This window comes from Amblyomma americanum, chromosome 8 (genome assembly GCF_052857255.1).
Source record: "Amblyomma americanum isolate KBUSLIRL-KWMA chromosome 8, ASM5285725v1, whole genome shotgun sequence".
NCBI classification, from domain to species: domain Eukaryota; kingdom Metazoa; phylum Arthropoda; class Arachnida; order Ixodida; family Ixodidae; genus Amblyomma; species Amblyomma americanum.
In genome coordinates this window covers 38,406,838-38,418,601 of record NC_135504.1, presented here as the reverse complement: position 1 = coordinate 38,418,601, position 11,764 = coordinate 38,406,838, and the positions used below count along the sequence as shown (strand labels likewise).

The 11,764-nt window shown below is 46.4% G+C and overlaps 1 long non-coding RNA gene across 1 annotated transcript; it reads right to left on the bottom strand.

Moving 5' to 3' along the window:
* Positions 1-2,128: 2,128 nt before the first annotated feature.
* On the bottom strand, positions 2,129-8,892 carry LOC144100991 (uncharacterized). Its single transcript, XR_013307907.1, has 3 exons — positions 8,823-8,892; positions 8,584-8,650; positions 2,129-2,228 (listed from the first exon to the last, which is right to left on the bottom strand). It is a non-coding gene; the product is annotated as an uncharacterized LOC144100991 (long non-coding RNA).
* Between the last annotated feature and the right edge of the window lie 2,872 nt (positions 8,893-11,764).

The following is an 11,764-nucleotide window of genomic DNA, read 5'->3' as shown; positions in this document are numbered from 1 at the left end:
CCCCCTGCTACGCTTACTTTCTCTTGGAATCCACTCCGTTACCCTTAAGGACCAGCGGTTATCTTTCCTTCGCATTACATGCCCTGACCAAGCCCATTTCTTTCTCTTGATTTCGACTAGCATGTCACTAACTCGCGTTTGTTCCCTCACCCACTCTGCCCGCTTCCTGTCTCTTAACGTTACGCCTATCATTTTTCTTTCCATGGCTCGATGCGTCGTCCTTAACTTAAGCTGAATCCTTTTCGTTAGCCTCCACGTTTCTGCCCCATAGGTGAGTACCGGTAAGATAAAGCTGTTGTACACTTTCTTCTTGAGGGAAATTGGTAAACTGCCACTCATGATCTGCGAGAATTTTCCATATGCGCTCCACCCCATTCTTATCCTTCTAGTTATCTCCCTCTCATGATCCGGATCAGCTGTCACTACCTGCCCTAAGTATACGTATTCCGTCACAACTTCTAGGCTCTCGGTGCCAATTGTGAACTGTTGTTACCTTGCTAAGCTGTTGAACATTACCTTGGTTTTCTGCATGTTAATTTTTAGACCCATCGATCTGCTCTGCCTGTCTAACTCACTGATCATGATTTGCAGTTCCCCTCCTGAGTTACTCAGCAAGGCAATGTCATCTGTAAAATGTCAATGTAAAATGTATTACTAACTCTTAATTAACGAGGTTTGGCGGCTCATTGCCAATGACGAACCTGCATCCACGAAGGCGACTATTCCTCAGTAGTTTTTAAACGAAGAAAAAGTCATTTTCTAAAGCTTCTCAGCACGAGAAAATCTCGTTTTTTTCTCGCACTAAATCGAAACTTAACGCATGAGGAGAGCAGGAAATCTAGTGCAAAAGCGACATTTGCTGATCCCCAGGTGGTCAAAATTATTCCGGAACCCTCCACTAACGCACCACTTCCTTCCTTTCTTCTTTCACTCCCCCCTTTATACATTCCCTTACGGCGCGGTTCAGGTGTCCAACGACATATGAGACAGATACTGCGCCATTTCCTTTCAACAAGAAACAATTATTATTATTATTATGCTGAAGTGTTGCAAAGACTGCGGTAATTTGCCTGACTAGGAAGCTTCGACTCTCAACTTAGAGTACGGGCGGCATTATTTTTGGCGCCGAAACTCGTTGAACGAAAAAGGATGGTCGTCGTCAACTATTCGGCCATGGATTGTGAGAGCCCTGATAGAAGCGGGACCAGCCGGTTTCTTTCTTTTTATTCTCCTTTTTGGACATGGACACTTAAGGAGATGTTGGTACCTCAAAGCAGCACCGCCTACTCATGTTCGCATAGGGGAAGCGATCACGCTAGAAAGTATGACGAAGTGTGCAACAAATAACAACACTACAGTAACACACAACATACAGAGCACAATATAGAAATCTGCGAATCTCTACAATGTTAACAATGAGGGCAAAATAAACACTGAGCAGTGGACAGTCATATTCGCAGTAAAGCGTAAATGATGAATAAACACAGTAAATAAACGATATTCTAGGAGTAAACGACGTAAGAATTAAACCATAATAAGAGAGACAGGAAGGAATACGTTAATTTTGTTGTCAGACAACCATTGCAATTATGAATTAGTAATACAAGCAGAGCATCTAGAGCACAGACTGCGAAAACAATTCCTGCACCGCACCAGGATAGCGGGCGCAAGGTGAACGTAGTGTACAGAGATATCCAGTCAAACATTCTTGAATAAAAATTTTGAATATTGCAAAACTGTAAGGTCTTGGTATAGATTTATTGAAGATAATGGTCCATTCCTCCGATATGTAGCAAAGTCTTTCTTTTACAGTGGTTCCATCGCCCACATCGAGAAGTTAAGGCTGCCATAGAAAAACAATGGGGAACGCTTTTGACGATAGCGAAAACGTGAACAGCAAAAAAAAAAATGCAAGCCTGCAGACGGAAGATCTTCGGACGTATTGATTGTCAATGTAAAATTTCACAATATATGAAAAAAAATGCGTTCATAAACGATTTCTAGCTCAAAACTGTTTCGGTCGAGATTTGTTGGTTATGTACTAACGGACATCCTTGCCTTGTACCCAGTCTGTCGAGGAGAATTTTCATGCCATGGCATCTGTACGAAAAATAAGGATTACCTTTGGATTTAAAGTGAAGTGGCAGGGAACTCCTCATAAAAGTGGCCGACACTGTGATGATGCAGACAGCTGCCAAGAACAATCTCTTGTATCGCCGTCTCCACGACTGCGTATCGAAAGAACAAAGATAAGAGACAACGTGGAGTACCTTGACACAAAAGCGGTACGATCATTTGCTTTTGTGTGAACTGTTCATAACTTGCGCAGTACGTATTTACAACTTCTTTGCGATGACATGGTGTCAGCACATTTTATATATTTTTCTTTACATCAATACCTCGCATATGGCGCTTAATATGTGGGAACGAAGTTGCTCAATGAAGACACCAGGAAAAACTCCGGCATGCCTTAAGCTTAACGGACCGCGTTTAAAAGTCAGTCCATTTGTAGTCTGCATAATGGTATACTAAATATCCAGCAATAATATGAGCTCAGGAATCTGCCGTTAAGTATAGAAATATATACATAACTCTGAAGGTTGCTCTGGACTTCACTGTATATTTCCTGCCTGGAAATAACTAAGGCACAGGTCGCACTTGCATGGGTGTTATAAAGACTTTTGAGCCACGCCAAAGCAGTAATGCACCATACATGGCGCTTTTTTTTTCCAGCGTCGTCCTACCATGGAAACATAACACCGCGCATTCTCTTTAAGAATGGAAGGAACTTGTTTGCTTTATTAGTGAATATTAAGTCTTAAGCGCCTGCGGTATGCTTGTAACACATCTTTTATTCTGGGTTTGATTATGACGTAGGATTCTATAAAAGTCCAGGCTGGTGGTAGTCATTTTTAATTTCTTAGTCTGTAAGTGTCCATAAAGCAAGTGTCCGGAATAATCTCGACCACCTGAGGATTTTTGACGTGCACTGACATCGCACAGCACACGAGCGCCCTAGCGTTTTTTCTCCATAAAAACGCTAAGGCGCCCGTGTGCTGTGCGATGTCAGTGCACTTTAAAGATCCCCAGTTGGTCGAAATTATTCCGGAGCCCTCTACTACGGCATCTCTTTCTTCCTTTCTTCTTTCACTCCCTGCTTTATCCCTCCTTCCCTCACGGCGCGGTTCAGGTGTCCAATGAAATGCGAGACGGATACTGCGCCATTTCCTTTCCCCAAAAACCAATTATTATTATTATTAGTCCGTAAGTGTGATAGTGGACGCAAACTCGAAGACTGTGGTCGCGAAAGAGGCGAGTCACATAGTTGAGCATATCGCACGTGCAGAACGCCGACTTTTCTGAAGTCATGGGATCGTGTCTGTTTAACACTCGAACTTCAAATTGATGCCTGGCTTTTCCAAGCGAGAACTCACTCCCTTTGTGCCGGCGGAGGTGCGGGCCGGGCAAATTTTATTTTTAGTTCTCTTTAACCACCCTTTCTACTTTTCGTCCTTCTATCTCCACGCCTTTAGACATTAGAACTCTTCGGGCTGTTCGAACTGCTGCAGCCGACGCTGGTGTCAATTTTTATAAACTGTTGCGCACGAGAAGGACGTTTTCTAGAATTTTCTAGCAGTCTCTCGCTCACGATGCCGTGAGAATAGGCAGGCAATGTCACACTCATCGCCGCTGAGTTCGGGGGTCTTCAGGGTAGGCGATGCGAGAGACGTCCAACAGAACGTTCGTTCTCCTTAGGTTGCCCCAATCGAAGTCTCTAAAAAAAATGGTTCACAACACGCAGAAGAGCCAAATTTACGCATATAGGCGAGGTGGCGTGGTGAGTTTTTTTGAGCGCACTGGCCTTGTGGAAAAGCGGTAGCGACAAAATCATTCAAATCAGAGACTGATCCGTAGCAGTTTCCCACACGACACTGTAAGGCTAATTTCTCCTGTGCACTAACACCACCACTACCAAGGGTGACATTATGGAAACGAAAAATTAGAGGGAACACTTAAGCTCCGCCTTAAGGTTATGACGCGAAAGCGTAATGGCTTAATTTTCATATACGCAGAAGGTCATTCTCTACTTAACATTCATAGATCCTTGTGAGTCCTCATAACCGGTACTGGCACAGTGGCGCAGCGGCTAAGCGATGCGCCACTGCCCTGCGATGGCAGCAGCTCCCAGCGGTGGGCCTTTTGCGGCCCAGATTCCTCGTCCCGAGTGACCAATCATTAATTTAATCGTCACCTGCCTTGGCAGACCATCTTCTATCCGGTGGGCATGTTGCGATGACGCCGCAAGGTCACGTGACTTAGCTGGCCCACCAACCACCTAAGTGGCTCTCTGGGGATCACCTGCCAGAGCCATGCCCATGATTTTTCGCTTACAACTCCGTTTCCGACAACGCCGACACTGGATTTCTGGACGACGGGGCCTTATGGCATTAAAACAGCGCACGCGTCCTCCTTTGTGCTATTTTCGTTTCCATAAACTATAATACTATATTTATTGAACCCTCAATGGTATTATTCAGAATTGGATTCATTGAGGAAAGGAAATGACGCATTAATTGTCTTATACATCACGGTGAACACCCGAAATTCGCCGTAAGCGAAGGCATATAGGAGGGAGTGAAAGTTGAAAGGGAGAAAGAGGTGCCAAGTGAAGGTCTCCAGAATGATTTCGACCACCTGTGGATCTTTAACGTGCACTCACATCGCAGAACACACGGGCGCCTTTTGCGTTTCGCCTCCATCGAAACGCGCCCGCTGGTATTATTGACAAAGGCAAGTTTCGTTGGGACTAGCCAAGGGCTTGTGCAGAGGTTCACGTCTTGGTTATTTTTGGCCTGCACCATTCTGTGCAACGAACCTCCGGGATATTTCCCACTTTCCTGCCGCTATCTGTTTCCCACGCTCACGTTTCGGTGCTCTCTTCCACAGTTCTCAGTTAGCGATGCGGAGAACAAGATGATACGTGTATCTCCTATCTCAAGCTCACCGCCCAATGTGAGTTTCCTGGCCCTTTGTGGTTGGTGTTTAAGGCGCCCCCCCCCCCCCCAACATTCCGCTCATCACCACTACTGCCCTTTACTGCCCCGTTCCTAAACTCGGTACCCACGACTCGTTTTGAGGAGCTGGCAGAAGCAGAAGCCACCCTAACAGCACAGCTGACTCTCTACTCCCCCGCACTCTACTCTCTCAGGTAAACAACGTCCCGATCACCCATCCCACCGAGGCGGTGTTCTCAAACTGTCGACTAACCCGGTTGGTTCGAACCCGACCGCGGCGGCTGCGTTTTTATGGAGGAAAAACACTAAGCCGCCCGTGTGCTGTGCGATGTCAGTGCACGTTAAAGATCCCCAGGTGGTCGAAATTATTCCGGAGCCCTCCACTACGGCACCTCTTCTTCCTTTCTTTCACTCCCTCCTTTATCCCATCCCTTACGGCGCGGTTAAGGTGTCCAAAGATATAAGAGACAGATACTGCGCCATTTCCTTTCCCCAAAACCAATTAGTATTATTAATCCGGTGGGTTGCCGACATGACGGAATGCAGGAGGCGAACCTCTTAAGCCTGGTGCAAGCTTTGATCGGCAGTCGCATTACTTACGTCCCTCCATATCTTCGCCTCACACGCGGAGATCTCGATAGGGTGGACACCTCCCTACAACCATGCATACAAGACAGCTATGAAGGTCCCCATCTCAACTTCCACAATAAAGTTCGTGGCACTCGGAGCTTACAACACAGTTCAGGAAATTACTGAAGCTACCATTACGGCCGAATATCACCGCTTATTCCGCACTCACGCAGCCATGAAGTTCTGGAAAGGGTGTGCGCTAACAGAACGTCTTAATAAAGATGTACTAAGCTGTCCCATTCTTCTTATAAGCGTGAGTGCGCTAGGGGACAACTTACTTCCTTTTTACTCCTATAAAGGCGTATTGGTGTTTAGAGCCTAGGGACTCATCACCTTCGCACTATATCGATTACCAGGACCTTCATCGTTCTCATACAGCAGGCCTTACGATCCCTCCCAGTCCTAAACATATGCACCCGAAGCACCATCTGTGTGCTCCGCCGATCGAGCCCACCAACTACCGCAGCGCTTTGGGAACCCTCCTGAAGATACCTAAACAGATGCAGCCGGGCGCCAGTATCAACAAGCCATGGTTGCCGCAGCGGTCGCTCCTCACCGCCACATGCAAGTTACCTGTTCTGCTATATAGTCCTGCTATATCCAGAATACTACCGACCTCACAATCGCAGAGGAGGTCGCCGTAGCACTTGCCATGACCTATCCTGCAACCAAAGACATTCTCAGTGAGCCTCAACTAGCCCTTAGGACCTTTGACCTTCGACATACCTCGAAACAAGCCTGCCGTATATTACGCAGCATACAACCTCCGGCGTCCCCACATCTCCTTATTTGGGTACCTGTTCATGCGGCATTGCTAGGGGACATCCAAGCTCACAATCTCGCCCGAGATGTTAACTGCCGGGCTGAGGATATCGAGCGCAGTGCTTCCCCCCTGCCGGCTGAACATTTCCTAACAAAGCAGACACTTCTGATAACCTTCTGGTGACATTACACACTATGGCGATGTCTTTACTCTCCCGCAGACAAGAGCCTCCGTCGACGAGAGACAGTACTCTAGTGAAAGCTACAGACTGGAACTTTGCGTAATTTTTGGCTATAAACAAAATCCTACCTTTGTCTCCGCAATGTGCAAAGACTTATCAGGCTGCCACACTGCTTCACATGTTGTGGACATGTCACAGTTATTTAGACAACTCAAAAACTCCCGACACGAGGGAGTAGCTCCAGTGCGCCACCGATCCAGCTCCAGAGCGCTGGATCGTCCAGCAGGCATTCGAGGTCGCAGCCTCCAAAGGGATCCCACCCGACCACTTAAACAGCTGTGCAAACGACTTTCGGGTTGGTTCCCCGCTTTGGGTGTAATATAGTTTCAAATCATCATTACTCTACCGCCAGACCTACGCTGCCATCTCGTCATCCTTCCGATAGCCGAGAACATGCGCCTGGAGCACAACGGGGCCCTACACAAGCATTATGGCGACAGTACCGAGGCAGCCTACGTGGACGGGACAACGTACTCGGTATTCAGCGTGGTTCTCGTCGTCGCTAACTATCAGGCCCGATTACTTGCATCAGGCACAATCACCACAAACCCATCCGAAACTGCAGACAAAGCTGCCATTGCGCTCCCTCTCAGCTCCACCTCTGCCACCAAAATTTTCTCTGACTCAAAATCCGCCCTATCCAATTTCCCAAAAGGCTTCGTATCCAGCACTACGTCTCGGCTTCTACGCTTCTGGCACCCCCCTCCCCCCCCCCCCCGTAACCCTCATCTGGACCCCTGCACACAAAGGGCTCCCGGATAACGAGGAGGTCCGCTTCCTTGCCCAAATTCTTAGTTTCCGAGCCGCGGTCGGACCTCCTCCGCCATTCCAGGACCATTTGCTTACCATCAGAGACATCCTTACTATCGACATACCCGGCGAGTTTACGCACCGCCGACTCCTTCCAACACCTTAACCCAGGCCACCCACTGGCGCCGACTCCAGACCCATACTGCTCCCTACCCATTATCTTTCATTCCCGCTATACCGATCAGTTCCTCCTCTAAGCTCTGCGCGAAACCGGGAGACTTTCTTCAGGTCCTAGTCACATGCACTGCCTTCCCACACCCTCCATCTCCAGCCACGGCGGAGTCATACTGGGAGACTCTCCTGGGCGGCTCCGCAGCTAGACCAGCGCCGGATCGTCACCGACGCCTTGAAGTGGATAGCCCTCCAAGGGCTCTCCTTTGCTCTGCAAAGGCGTCTCCCTAAGAATTGTCTTATGCCATGTAAGGGGGACATCGCCCCCCTCTGAATTTGTTTGGCAAAATATTTTTTTCACCACTACCCCTCTCTCCAATATGGCAAGTGATCCTTACCACCTGGGTACCTGTTTCTAATGCCGCTCCCGTCGCTTCGGCGGACGCGGTTGTTGAGACTTCCATCCCTTCTTTCAGTCTTTGTTATCTCTTCTTTTTTTAACTCTTCTACTGTATGCACCTGGCAGGGAATGTGATTTAGCTCGAGACAGTGTTCAGGCCATACATTTTCCTTTGCATTCTTCCTTCAATCGCCACGCACACACAAAGCGGGTTCAAACTTGTCCGTGGCGGCCGCGATCGCATGTAGGTGAAATGCAGATGCAGCCGCCGTAACGTTACGCGTTACGGCTAACGTTTCACCCCCTAAATGGCTTTTAACAAAGCTATACAGAAAAACTTAAGCTATGGCTAGGTTTACCATACCTTTTAGCTACGAAAGGAACATTCTGATTAAATAGCTAGTGCGCGCTGCAGTAGTATATATTGTACTTGGAATGAAATCAGATTCCCCATAATGGAGTGCTGGTTTATCGCTATATAGTGACTGGGTCAGCAGTACTAATATGTCTTCTGCTCAACAACTAAAAGTGCCTCGTCCGGTAATCCGCGCTGGGCACTCGAAGACCGCTAACTGTGTAAAAAATTAGAAAGCGCCTTTTTTGACAGCCTTACCGGCGTAATGGCGGCAGGCAGCAGGCGGTGTTCGCGCTGGTGCATTACTGGCGCTCAATTGACGGACCTGCACAAGGCAAGAAAGAAACGAAACAATGTACTCAGTCCTCTTTGCAAGTGTAGACACTCTGGGAATTGAGAAAAATTTCGTCCTTCCCGAGGTACGATCACGAGCACTAAATGTCCGCAGCAAGGTTTCCTCAAAGAGAAACGCTGTAAATAAAAGGGATATTAGTTACCTTTCCTCAGAACAAGGGCTCCGTTTAGTTCATTCCAGGCAACAGGCAAACCCGTTCCGTCTTCCTCGTCTTCTTGGTTGTTGTTGTTGTTGTTAGCCTATCAAAAGATGGCACATACCCACACTGGGGGATCGGCCAAGAATCGGGTGGCTGTTCACCTGAACGCAGTTTACAAAAAGGAAAAGCACGTGGGAGCGCAACACCGGTGAATTTTTCGTCATGAACAGGTGCTTGCTCACAGTATCTTCTTTCTTCTTCTTCTTAGTCTTCTTCTTCTTCGCCTTCTTCGTATTCTTCTTCTTTTTTTTCTTCTTCTTATTAAGCATGGCACATACACACACAGTGGGATTGGCCAAGGTTCAGTAGAAAATCCCAATGAGGTATTTGCGCGGGGAAATATAGGCGTGAGAAGACTAAATCAAGATAAAAATTAAAACAGTGAAATGAATTAAAGAAATATTAATTACCAGGAATAGAATCGAGCATTTTTGGACATGCGACAAAATTTTGTATACAGCTAACAAGGTAATCGATCAGTTGCACTTATGTAATCACGAAGGTAGCCGCAGAAACTGCTTAACGGAAATCCCTTTGCGCTCGCACCGAACGAAAGAATAACTGGAAGAGACAGTGGGAGTCCTAACCTCGAAAGAGGGACCTCCAAATATTGTTTTCTCTGAACTGCGAACCGCCGGCAAGATAGGAGAAAATGATCTATTGTTTCAACTTGTCCACATGACACACAAAGGTTTGTCACAGCGAACCCACATCTGCATAAGTAGAAATTTAAGTGAGGGATTCTGCATCGCAGAAGCGTCATTGACATCTCACAAAGCCTTGTAGCTCACATATAGTGAACTAGAATAACTATAATCTCACAGTATCTGCAGGTTTCTTCGTCTTCAAATGTTTTGTAGACAAGACTAAGTGTGATTTGAGTATGGCGATTTGTCTCAGCTTGGTTCGCGATATATTGATTTTTTTATAATTCTCCTAACAATCGACGGGAATAAAAAGCTATGACAACTAGCTGGGAAAAAATATGGAAAATTGGCTTTGAGGAAAGGAGATGACGCAGTAATTGCATCAGATATCTCGGAGGACACCCGAATAACGCCGTAAGGGAAGGGTAAAGGAGGGAGTGAAATTGGTTGGTTTTGGGGGAAAGGAAATGACGCAATATACCTGTCTCACATATCGGCGTGGAGTACAAATTATCGGAGATTGTGCAGGTGGAATGGTATGGTTTGTAAAATTGACCGAATAAATAATTTCATGTTTTGTCGGTAAAAATATCAGGATTCCCGAAAACCGTACCCCACAAACAGCGTTCTCGAATAACCCGTAGAAAACGTACAGTGTGTTTCACGTAACTTCAGCCATGATTGAAAACAAAACGGTACACTGGAGCCGTCTGCAACAAACAACATATTGTTTGCATCGTGTGGCGCTCTTCAGAATGCATTGAAATCTTACTTAATTACTTAAGTATCTAAGATTATATATGCTAAGTTTGTAAAATGTATGTCAGGCCTAAGAGCGTTTCGTTCTGTTGTGGAGGTTCTTCATAAATAACCCATTCAGTTTGTTGTAACATATTTCCTACGCGATCTTTTTTTTCAGCATTTAAAGACTGCGAAATACGAACAAAACGCACATTATTAATGCGACAGCATTGTATGGTTATGTCGGGTCAGCAAAAAGTGTCAGCAAATTCTGTCCGCACGATTATGCTGTTCTGTGGAGATAAATGTGCCAAAGTTTGATTGTGTTAGGTAGTGCGTGAGTAGATCTTGAAAAGGGAAAGTTTGCTTGATGAATTGTAATTAGTTAATTAATTAAATTGGTTTATGGTAAAATAAAAAATTAATAAAACAAAAAATAAATTACAAAATGAAATGAAAAACAGATAAAGACGTAAAGTATCGAATAACAACAATTAAAAATGAAAAATGGAGGGATCAAAAGAGTAAAGGGAAAGACTCAATTACCCGCCGCGGTGGCTCAGTCGTTAGGGTGCTCGTCTACTGATCCGGAGTTCCCGGGTTCGAACCCGACCGCGGCGGCTGCGTTTTTATGGAGGAAAAACGCTAAGGCGCCCGTGTGCTGTGCGATGTAAGTGCACGTTAAAGATCCCCAGGTGGTCGAAATTATTCCGGAGCCCTCCACTACGGCACTTCTTTCACTCCCTCCTTTATCCCATCCCTGACGGCGCGGTTCAGGTGTCCAACGATATATGAGACAGATACTGCGCCATTTCCTTTTCCCTAAAAACCAATCATCATTATTATTATTATTAAGACTCAATTCTGCTCTTAGGCAGACTTAAGCCCAATCCTGCAATTTTTCGCCTTGCGTTACAGTATTGTAGATCTACCAAACGCGTTTTGAACGGAGCGGGCGCTCACATCCTTAAAGTGAGGAAGCTACTCCGCTTTCATGTCGTTTTGAAAGTGCGTAAGCACAATTGCCCAGAACATGGTACATATTTTCTCAATATTGCCTACAAGCAAACAAATTTGTCTAAACAGGAGTGCAGCAAATCTGTCGGAGAAGCCACCGTAGACCCCATCTTCTGGGGCTGTCCGACAGATCGTCCACCAATATCGCTTCAGAGTCTCCAGCACTCGGAGGCCCGTGGATTACCTTGTTGCTCTGCTCCGACGTGGAAACGAAAGTACAGGTCGTGAAAGGAGCCCAAGAGGTCACCGCCAGTCTCCACCCACGCTCACCTAGCAAGGTCAACTATTCCACTGCTTACTCAAGCCGATAATAAAAATTTGGTGATGTTTAAGTCTTCTAAACCTAGCTCTACAAAGAGAAAGCTTTGTTTCGTTGCTTCGCAAGTATTGCTTGGATGGATGGATGGATGGATGGATGGATGGATGGATGGATGGATGGATGGATGGATGGATGGATGGATGGATGGATGGACGGACGGA